The sequence below is a fragment of the Bufo bufo genome, chromosome 1 (assembly GCF_905171765.1).
Source record: "Bufo bufo chromosome 1, aBufBuf1.1, whole genome shotgun sequence".
NCBI classification, from domain to species: domain Eukaryota; kingdom Metazoa; phylum Chordata; class Amphibia; order Anura; family Bufonidae; genus Bufo; species Bufo bufo.
The window spans coordinates 762607401-762617702 of NC_053389.1; positions in this window are offsets into that span (position 1 = coordinate 762607401).

The window sequence follows — 10302 nt, forward strand, 5'->3', positions numbered from 1 at the left end:
GTTCTTTCTATCTTCAAATATAGAGGAGATTGGAAGAGAAGGGGAAGGATGGTTAGGGGTGGGGGCCTTCCGCCAAGGGGTATCGGAGAACTGATAACAACAGTATACCCCCGATCCTCCGTCGGTCGGGGGCACCCACCCCATTTCTACAGGAAGCCAAATACCTCAAGTTCAGCTTTAAGGCCTTCAGGTGAGAGGGTATTGAATTCAAAGATGTATTTGGGCTTTACACGAGACATTCTCTTAATGTGATTCCCTCCCCTCCAATGTTCTTCCACCCTTTCAAATGCTACAAAGAGTATGCCCTTAGGGTCCTGATTGTGATGTATTTTGAAATGCTTTGTTAAAGAGTGCTTTTTATGGCCAATTTTGATATTATATATACAGTGCTGCCCATAATTATTCATGCCCCTAGCAAATTTTGACTTAAAGTTACTTTTATTCAACCAGCAAGTAATTTTCTGATGGGAAATGACATAGGTGTCTCCCAAAAGATAATAAGACGATGTACAAGAGGCATTATTGTGGAAAAAAAACATTTCTCAGCTCTTATTTACATTTGAGCAAAAAGTGTCCAGTCCAAAATTATTCATACCCTTCTCAATAATCAATAGAAAAGCCTTTATTGGCTATTACAGCAATCAAACGCAAACAAATTGCTCTTTTTTCATGGTGCCGTTTACTGTGATTAGGTTCCCTGGTCCATTGGCTGAAAAACACCCCCAAAGCATTAGGTTCCCACCACCATGTTTGACAGTGGGGATGGTGTTCTTTGGGTTGAAGGCTTCTCCCTTTTTTACGCCAAATGAAGGAAACATCATTGTGACCAAACAATTCAATTTTAGTTTCATCTGACCATAACACAGAAGACCAGAAGTCTTCTTCTTTGTCCAGATGAGCTTTGCAAAGGCCAAGTGTCACGAGTTGGAGGTCCCAGGAGAGACCACCGCGTCGTCAAGCAATAAACAAACGGAAATCAGGTACAGACACACAAGAGTTTATTGCACAAACAAAAACCAGGGAAGGCAGCTTTCATGGTCTTACCTGCTTGCTGCTCTCCTTCGTTTGACATGTGCTGGCGGCCATCTTGGTTTCTGGGTTTCTTGTAGCCTTCCACCCTGCGGCTCCTCCTTCCCCTGGGAGGAGCTGGATGCCTAGCTCATATATATAGGAGGTCTGTGGCTTCAGTTCCTTGCTTGGTCCTCTTGTGTTCACATGCTTCTAAGACTGCTGCTGCTTCTGGTTCCTGATCCTGGCTTCGTCTGACTACCCTGCTGGTTCCTGATCCTGGCTTTGTCTGACTACCCTGCTGGTTCCTGATCCTGGCTTCGTCTGACTACCCTGCTGGTTCCTGATCCTGGCTTCGTCTGACTACCCTTCTGGTTCCTGACCTCTGGCTTCGCAAAGACTCTGCTCGGTTTCACCATCCGTTTGGACTTTTGCTTTACAGCTTTATTTTCAATAAAGCCTTCTTATTTTCACTTATCTCTTGTTGTACGTCTGGTTCATGGTTCCGTGACATTAGGACCAAGCCATGAATTCTGACGGTACAGGGCCATCCTCGCTACCCACGCTGGTTGCCAGACTTGATCAGCAGGATCACCTGTTGGGTCGGTTCGCTGTGGCGTTGCAAACCCTGCTTGAACGCACGGCTCATTTCGCTCCCGTTGCCGATGGGTCGGTTGTCGCTCCTGGGCTCGCTCCTACCGCCGCTCCGGTTGTTGCGCCAGAGTCTACCCCGACACCTGTTGTTGCGCCTGCGGTGTTTCGGGGTATGACCGGTTCTGCCCCTCTTCCACAGCGCTTTGGGGGAGAGCCAACTCAGTGCCGAGGTTTCCTTAACCAGGTGGGCATTTATTTCGAGTTGCTGCCACATACCTTTCCTACTGAGAGATCAAAGGTGGGCTTCTTGATCTCGCTGCTCTCGGACAAGGCCTTGGCCTGGGCCAGCCCTTTATGGGAGAACAACAATCCGGTGGTTGCCGAGTTTTCCGGTTTTGTTGCTTCTCTTCGGAAGGTATTCGATGTGCCGGCTCGTGCTGCCTCTGCTGCGAAGCTCCTTATGTCCATCAGACAGGGTTCACGATCCGTAGCTGAATACGCCATTGAGTTTCGTACCCTGGCAGCAGAGGTGGGCTGGAATAATGAGGCTCTGGTCGCTGCTTTCTCTCATGGTCTCTCGGATGCCTTGAAGGATGAGGTTGCAGCTAAGGACCTACCAGTTGAGCTCGAGTCTCTTATTTCTTTCCTGATTTTGATTGACACCAGACTCAGGGAGAGACCTTCCTTTAAGGAGAACCTGCGGAGGTCTTCTAACAGATTGGTGCCTACGTTTGCTGTCCCACCCGTGCCTCCCTCTCCTCCCACGCCTCCTGGGGATGACTTGTCTGGGGGTGAACCCATGCAGCTGGGGTTTGCTCGCCTGTCCGAGGGGGAGAGGGCACTCCGGAGACGTGAGGGCCGATGCATGTACTGTGGTCTCGGTGGGCATTTTCGGTTGGCATGTCCGAACCGTCCGGGAAACGCTCGTACCCTGAGATCCTGTCGGGGGCAGATCTTGGGTGGAGTCTCCTCGTCCCCGGTTTCCCGTGTTGACAAACCACTGATCACTGTTGTCCTCTCCTGGGTCGGGGGCTCGGTGACGACCCAGGCGTTGGTGGACTCTGGTGCTGGTGGTTTGTTCATTGATAGTGTGTTCGCTGCCGCCAATTCCATTCCTCTGCAGGCTCGAGGTTCCCCACTGGCTCTTGAGGCGATAGACGGCAGACCCCTTCTGCCGCCACACGTGACTCATGAGACCCTTCCAGTGGGGATAGCCATTGGTGCCGTTCACAGAGAGTCGGTCTGCCTCCAGGTTATTTCGTCTCCACACTACTCGGTGGTCTTGGGGTACCCCTGGCTCCAGAAGCATAATCCGACTTTCGATTGGAGATCGGTCGAGATCCTCTCGTGGTCACCGCAGTGTGGGGCTAGTTGCATCCATGGGTCTGTCAAGTTGCTGTGTACTTCCTCGGACTCTCTGTTGCCTCCTGAATATGAGGAGTACCGGGATGTATTCGATAAGGTGCGCGCGGTTGCCCTACCTCCGCACCGCCCATACGATTGTGCCATAGAGTTACAATCTGGTGCCGTTCCTCCTCGTGGCAAAGTCTATCCACTGTCGGTAGCGGAGAATGAGGCCATGGAGGAGTACGTGAGGGAGGCGCTTTCACGCGGACACATTCGCAAATCTTCGTCCCCGGCAGGGGCTGGATTTTTCTTTGTGAAAAAGAAGGGCGGTGAGTTGAGGCCTTGCATCGATTACAGGGGTCTCAATCGCATCACGATCAAGAACGCTTACCCGATACCCTTGATTTCCGAGCTATTCGATCGCCTTAAAGGGGCCACGGTCTTTACCAAACTCGACCTGAGGGCGGCATATAACCTGGTAAGGATCAAGGCGGGCGATGAGTGGAAGACCGCGTTTAACACCAGGACCGGTCATTACGAATCCTTGGTTATGCCCTTTGGGTTGTGCAATGCGCCCGCAGTCTTTCAGGAATTCATCAACGATGTTTTCCGTGACCTGTTGCAGCAGTGTGTGGTAGTCTATTTGGATGACATCTTGGTATATTCTGAATCCATGGAGGCCCACATTCTGGATGTCAGACGAGTGTTGCAACGGTTACGAGAGAACAAGCTGTTCGGTAAGCTTGAGAAATGCGAATTTCACCGATCCCAGGTAACCTTCTTAGGTTACATCATTTCCGCTGGGGGGTTCTCCATGGATCCTGAGAAGGTTTCGGCTGTCTTACAGTGGCCCCAGCCCAGTGATCTTCGTTCCCTGCAGCGCTTTTTGGGCTTCGCCAATTATTATCGGAAGTTCATCAGGGACTTTTCCATGCTGGCCAAGCCTCTCACGGATCTGACCAGGAAGGGCAGTAATTCCCAGGTCTGGCCGCTCGAGGCCATCCGAGCTTTTGAGGCCCTAAAGTCCGCCTTTGTGTCGGCTCCGATTCTGTCGCATCCCAACCCTGGGTTGCCCTTTGTCCTCGAGGTGGACGCGTCTGAGACGGGAGTAGGCGCCCTTCTGTCTCAGCGTAGAACACCAGAGGGTCCTCTGCTTCCTTGTGGGTTTTACTCCCGGAAACTGTCTTCCGCGGAGTGCAACTATCAGATTGGTGACAGGGAGTTATTGGCCATCGTGCAGGCCCTTAAAGAATGGAGGCACTTGCTCGAGGGTTCGGTGGTTCCGGTTCTCATCCTGACGGACCACAAGAATCTGACCTACCTTTCTGAGGCCAAGAGATTGACACCACGTCAGGCCAGATGGGCTCTGTTCTTGTCACGTTTTAATTACGTGGTCTCCTACCTACCCGGTTCCAAGAACATCAGGGCGGATGCCTTATCACGGCAGTACTCCGAGCTGTCCAGGGAGGAGTCGATTCCGACTTCGGTCATACCTCCGAATCAGATCCTGGCCGCCATTCGCACCAGCCTGACCTCTCCCCTAGGTGAGCAGATTTTGGCGGCTCAATCTGGTGCTCCCTCTGGGAGACCCAACGGCAGATGTTTTGTGCCTGAGGAGTTGCGCACTCGGTTGTTGCGAACCTACCATAACTCCAAGACCGCGGGGCATCCTGGAAAGAATCAGCTGTCCTGGGCTGTTTCACGTCTGTTCTGGTGGCCTTCCCTACGTTCCGACATCGCCGCATATGTAGCGGCATGCTCCGTTTGTGCCCAGAGTAAGTCCCCTCGGCACCTTCCGTTGGGCCTTCTGCAACCCATAGCCACCGGGGAGCGCCCATGGTCACACCTGGGGATGGATTTCATTGTGGACCTCCCTGCATCCCGAGGCCATACGGTCATTCTCATGATTGTGGATCGGTTTTCCAAAATGTGCCACTGTGTTCCCCTCAAGAAGTTACCCTCTGCACAAGAGTTGGCCACGATTTTTGCCAGGGAGGTCTTCCGGTTGCACGGTTTGCCTAAGGAGATTGTGTCGGATCGGGGGAGTCAGTTTGTGTCCAGGTTCTGGCGCGCCTTTTGCTCCCAGTTGGGGATTCATCTCTCCTTCTCCTCGGCCTACCACCCTCAGTCCAATGGGGCCGCAGAACGATCCAATCAGGCCTTGGAGCAATTCCTTCGTTGCTATGTCTCCGATCACCAAGACAATTGGGTTGACCTCCTGCCTTGGGCTGAGTTTGCCAGGAACACGGCGGTGAACTCTTCCTCTGGGACGTCTCCCTTCATGGCCAATTATGGGTTCCAACCTGCCGTGTTACCGGAGGTATTCTCTCCCCAGGATATTCCGGCTGTGGAGGATCACCTTTCCGTCCTATGTGCTTCTTGGGTACAGATCCAGAAGTCCCTTGAGGTCTCTGCGCAGCGCCAGAGACTCCAGGCTGATCGCAGACGAGCGCCTGCTCCTTCCTACCAGGTCGGAGACCGTGTATGGTTGTCCACCCGCAACCTCAACCTTCGAGTGCCCACTCCCAAGCTGGCGCCTCGCTTTGTTGGTCCCTTCCGAGTGCTTCGCAGGGTAAACCCGGTAGCCTATGCCCTTGCGCTTCCTCCTGGCATGCGGATCTCCAACGTGTTTCATGTCTCCCTGTTGAAGCCACTGGTGTGTAATCGTTTCACTTCCTCGGTTCCTCGGCCTCGTCCGGTCCAAGTGGGCAATCGTGAGGAATATGAGGTGAGCAATATCCTGGACTCACGCCTGGTCCGCGGTCGGTTGCAGTTTTTGGTCCATTGGCGTGGTTATGGTCCAGAGGAGCGTTCCTGGGTTCCCTCCGCAGAAGTCCATGCTCCTGCCTTGCTCCGAGCCTTCCACGCACGCTTCCCTCAGAAACCGTTTTGTGCTCCGCGGAGGAGGGGCCCTTGAGGGGGAGGTACTGTCATGGTCTTACCTGCTTGCTGCTCTCCTTCGTTTGACATGTGCTGGCGGCCATCTTGGTTTCTGGGTTTCTTGTAGCCTTCCACCCTGCGGCTCCTCCTTCCCCTGGGAGGAGCTGGATGCCTAGCTCATATATATAGGAGGTCTGTGGCTTCAGTTCCTTGCTTGGTCCTCTTGTGTTCACATGCTTCTAAGACTGCTGCTGCTTCTGGTTCCTGATCCTGGCTTCGTCTGACTACCCTGCTGGTTCCTGATCCTGGCTTCGTCTGACTACCCTGCTGGTTCCTGATCCTGGCTTCGTCTGACTACCCTGCTGGTTCCTGATCCTGGCTTCGTCTGACTACCCTTCTGGTTCCTGACCTCTGGCTTCGCAAAGACTCTGCTCGGTTTCACCATCCGTTTGGACTTTTGCTTTACAGCTTTATTTTCAATAAAGCCTTCTTATTTTCACTTATCTCTTGTTGTACGTCTGGTTCATGGTTCCGTGACAGCAGCACAGACAAAACATGAGCTCTATGTACCATCAGCACAGTGGGAGAAAACCCCCATTGCGCCACTGTCTAGTAATACTCCAGAGGGGCGTGACTAAGCAACTCCTGGTATTCACTAGGGCCCCAGATGGTAGGGTTAGGCTTTGCAGCAGGAAGTTGCCAGGGTCCACTCTGGAGCGTGAACTAGACAGTGACAGCAGGAACGAATGGACAACAGGTACCAGAAGGTACCGACGGCACATAGGCATACATAACAAAAATACAAACAGGGCAACTAATAACACAAGCAGGAGTACATAGCAAGGAAACAGGAGTGACAATGAGCAGAGAAGGACTTGCTCCACCAGTAGTAAACTGCATGGCCTTGCGCATGGCACTCTGCTGCAAAGAAAGGTGCAGCAAGGACTTGCTGAACAGAGACATGAATACACACAAGGTAACTAAAACATAACTGGCAGAACAGATAACAGAAACACAGGAAAGAGGACATCAAAGAGGACGGGAACCCACAGAGCACAGACAGACAGACACGGATCCCATGGGTCAGCAGCATGGGAGAGTGAGTACAAACAAGGAGCAGGACAAGACAACACACACCAGGAGAGCTGAACCAGAACTGAGGAAACCTCAGCCTTATATACAGGTTTCATGGGTGCAGCAGAGAGGCCACACCCATGGAGCAGACAGAGAGGATTAACTCCTAATAGGAACACAAGGGAGTTAACCCATACAGAACCAAAAATAACACACAGAAACGAAACTTCAGCGAGGAGCGCCGAACGAGCAAGAACGGAAGGTCACAGCCAGAGATAGTGGTTGTGACACCAAGCGAGCTTTTGTGGGCCTGGTCTGCATCCGTGGAACCCAACTGTGTGCAGTGTCCGTTGGATTGTCCGCCTTGAGACATTGCCACCAGCAGAGCCCAGATTCACCAAGATGGCCTTGGTGGTGATCCTTGGATTCTTTTTCACCTCTCTAACTGTCCTCCTGGCCAGCACAGTTGTCACTTTTGGCTTCCGACCACGTCCTCTGAGATTTTCCACAGTGCGGAATGTTTTTTCCCCCCACAATAATGCCTCTTGTACATCGTCTTATTATCTTTTGGGAGACACCTATGTCATTTCCCGTCAAAAAATTACTTGCTAGTTGAATAAAAGTAACTTTAAGTCAAAATTTGCTTATTCTTTTTTTGAATACCCTTTTAGTTCTTCCAATGTATTGTTTTCCACATGGGCATTGTACCATATAGATAACGTTGGTACTGTTACATGTCAGAAAGTCTTTTATCTCCAGTTTAAAAGGTATTGGTGGTAGAAGTAATTGACTTTTTCTTGAAAAGGAGGATATTTTACAATTTTTGCATTTATTACATATGTAGAATGTAAAAAGTGACCCCATTTTAGAAACTTCACCCCTCAGGGTATTCAAAACAGATTTTACAAACTTTGTTAACTCTTTAGGTGTTCCACAAGAATTAATGGAAAATGGAGAGGAAATTTCAGAATTTCACTTTTTTGGCAGATTTTCCATTTTAATAAATTTTTATCCACTAACAAAGCAAGGGTTAACAGCCAAACAAAACTCAATATTTATTGCCCTGATTCTGTAGTTTACAGAAATACCCCATATGTGTTCATAAACTGCTGTACGGGCACACGGCATTGTGCAGAAGGAAAGGAGCGCCATATGGTTTTTGGAAGGCAGATTTCACTGGGATAATTTTAAGCTGCTATGTCACATTTGAAGACCCCCCGATGCACCCCTAGAGTAGAAACTCCCAAAAAATTACCCCATTTTGGAAAGTACGGGATAAGGTGGCGGTTTTGTTGGTACTATTTTAGGGTACATATGATTTTTGGTTGCTCTATATTACACTTTTTGTGAGGCAAGGTAACAAAAAAGAGCTGTTTTGGCACCGTTTTCATTTTTTGTCATTTACAATGTTTATCTGACAGGTTAGATCATGTAATATTTTTATAGAGCAGGTTGTTATGGATGCGACAATACCAAATATGACAACTTTTTTGGTTGTTTGTTTCAGTTTTACATAATAAAGCATTTTTGAAAAAAAAAAAATTTTTTGTGTCTCCATATTCTGAAAGCCATAGTTTATTTTTATTTTTTGGGCGACTGGCTTATGTAGGGGCTCATCTTTTTCGGTATGAGATAACAGTTTGATTGGTACTATTTTAGGGTGCATATGACTTTTTTATCGCTTGCTATTACACTTTTTGTGATGTAAGGTGACAAAAATTAGCTTTTTTGACACACTTTTTATATTTTTATTTTTTACGGTGTTCACCTGAGGGGTCAGGTCATGTGATATTTTTTATACAGCAGGTTCTTACGGACGCAGTGAAGGCTAATATGTATTTTTTTATTTATTTACGTTTTACACAATAACAGCATTTTTTAAACAAAAAAAAATCATGTTTTAGTGTCTCCATATTCTGAGAGCCATATTTATTATTTTTTGGGGCGATTGTCTTAGGTAGGGTATCATTTTTGAGGGATGAGATGATGGTTTGATTGGCACTATTTTGGGGTGCGTATGACTTTTTGATCGCTTGCTATTACACTTTTCATGATGTAAGGTGACAAAAAATGGCTTTTTCTACACCGTTATTTATTTTCATTTTTTTACGGTGTTCATCTGAGGGGTTAGCTCATGTGGTATTTTTATAGAGCAGGTTGTTACGGATGTGGCGATACCTAATATGTCTACTTTTTTAATTTTCTTTTTACATTTAACACAATATAAGCATTTTTGAAACAGAAATATTTATGTTTTAGTGTCTCCATAGGCTGAGAGACATAGTTTTTTTTATTTTTTGGGCGATTGTCTTAGGTAAGGGCTCAAGGGATGAGGTGATGGTTAGATTGGCACTATTTTGGGGGGCATATGTCTTTTTGATTGCTTGGTGTTTCACTTTTAGTGATGTAAGGTGACAAAAAAATTTTTTTTAGCACAGATTTTATTTTATTTTTTTGACGGTGTTCACCTGAGGGGTTAGGTCATGTGATATTTTATAGAGCCAGTCGATACAGACGCGTCGATACCTAATATGTCTACTTTTCTTTATTTCCCTATTTTTTTTTTATTAACATTATTTTGGGAAAAGGGCGCTTTTTTTTTTTTTTCTTGAAACGTTAAATTTATTTTTGTAAAACTTTCTTTTTTTAACTTCTTTTTTCACTTAATTTTTTGTCCCACTATGGGACAGGGTCTGATCCCTGTTTCAATATAGCACAATACATCTGTATTGTGCTGTATTGAACTGTCAGTGTCTTACACTGTAAGACGCTAACAGTTGCCTAGGAGACCCAGACCTGGGGCTGGATCTCATGTGCTTTCTGTAGCTGGCAGTCCCGATGCCTGTTCAAGGCATCGGGGCTGCCATAGCAACCCTCGGTTCCCAGTCACCGCAGCACGGGGACCCGATGGGGATGTACAAGCTGCCGCAAACCCCCTGTATGCTGCGGTCAGCGTGACCGCGGCATACAGGGAGTTAATCCGCCGGCATCAGTGTTTTCACCGATTCTGGCAGATACAGCAGGGGCCCGGCTGTCAGTATCAGCCGGACCCCTGCTGCTGATTGCGCCAGCAGTTGTGGGGCAGCACGTTAACCCTAGGACCAGAATGCTCGTCCTAGTGCGTTAAGTACCTGCAAGTTAGGACGAGCATTCTCGTCCAAGGTCCTGAACGTGTTAATATAGCGATAGAGCCTTTATCCCGATATATTTCTACCTCCTCACTATTTAAAGGACTTAAAGTAGGAAACATTGAGATTAAAATTACATTATTTGCAGACAACATTATGTTATTTCTCTCTGACCCGATAAATAGCATCCCTCAGATATTAAGTTTATTAACAGACTTTGGTACATACTCTGGATATAGACTTAATATCTGCAAGTGAGAGCTCCTAGGGC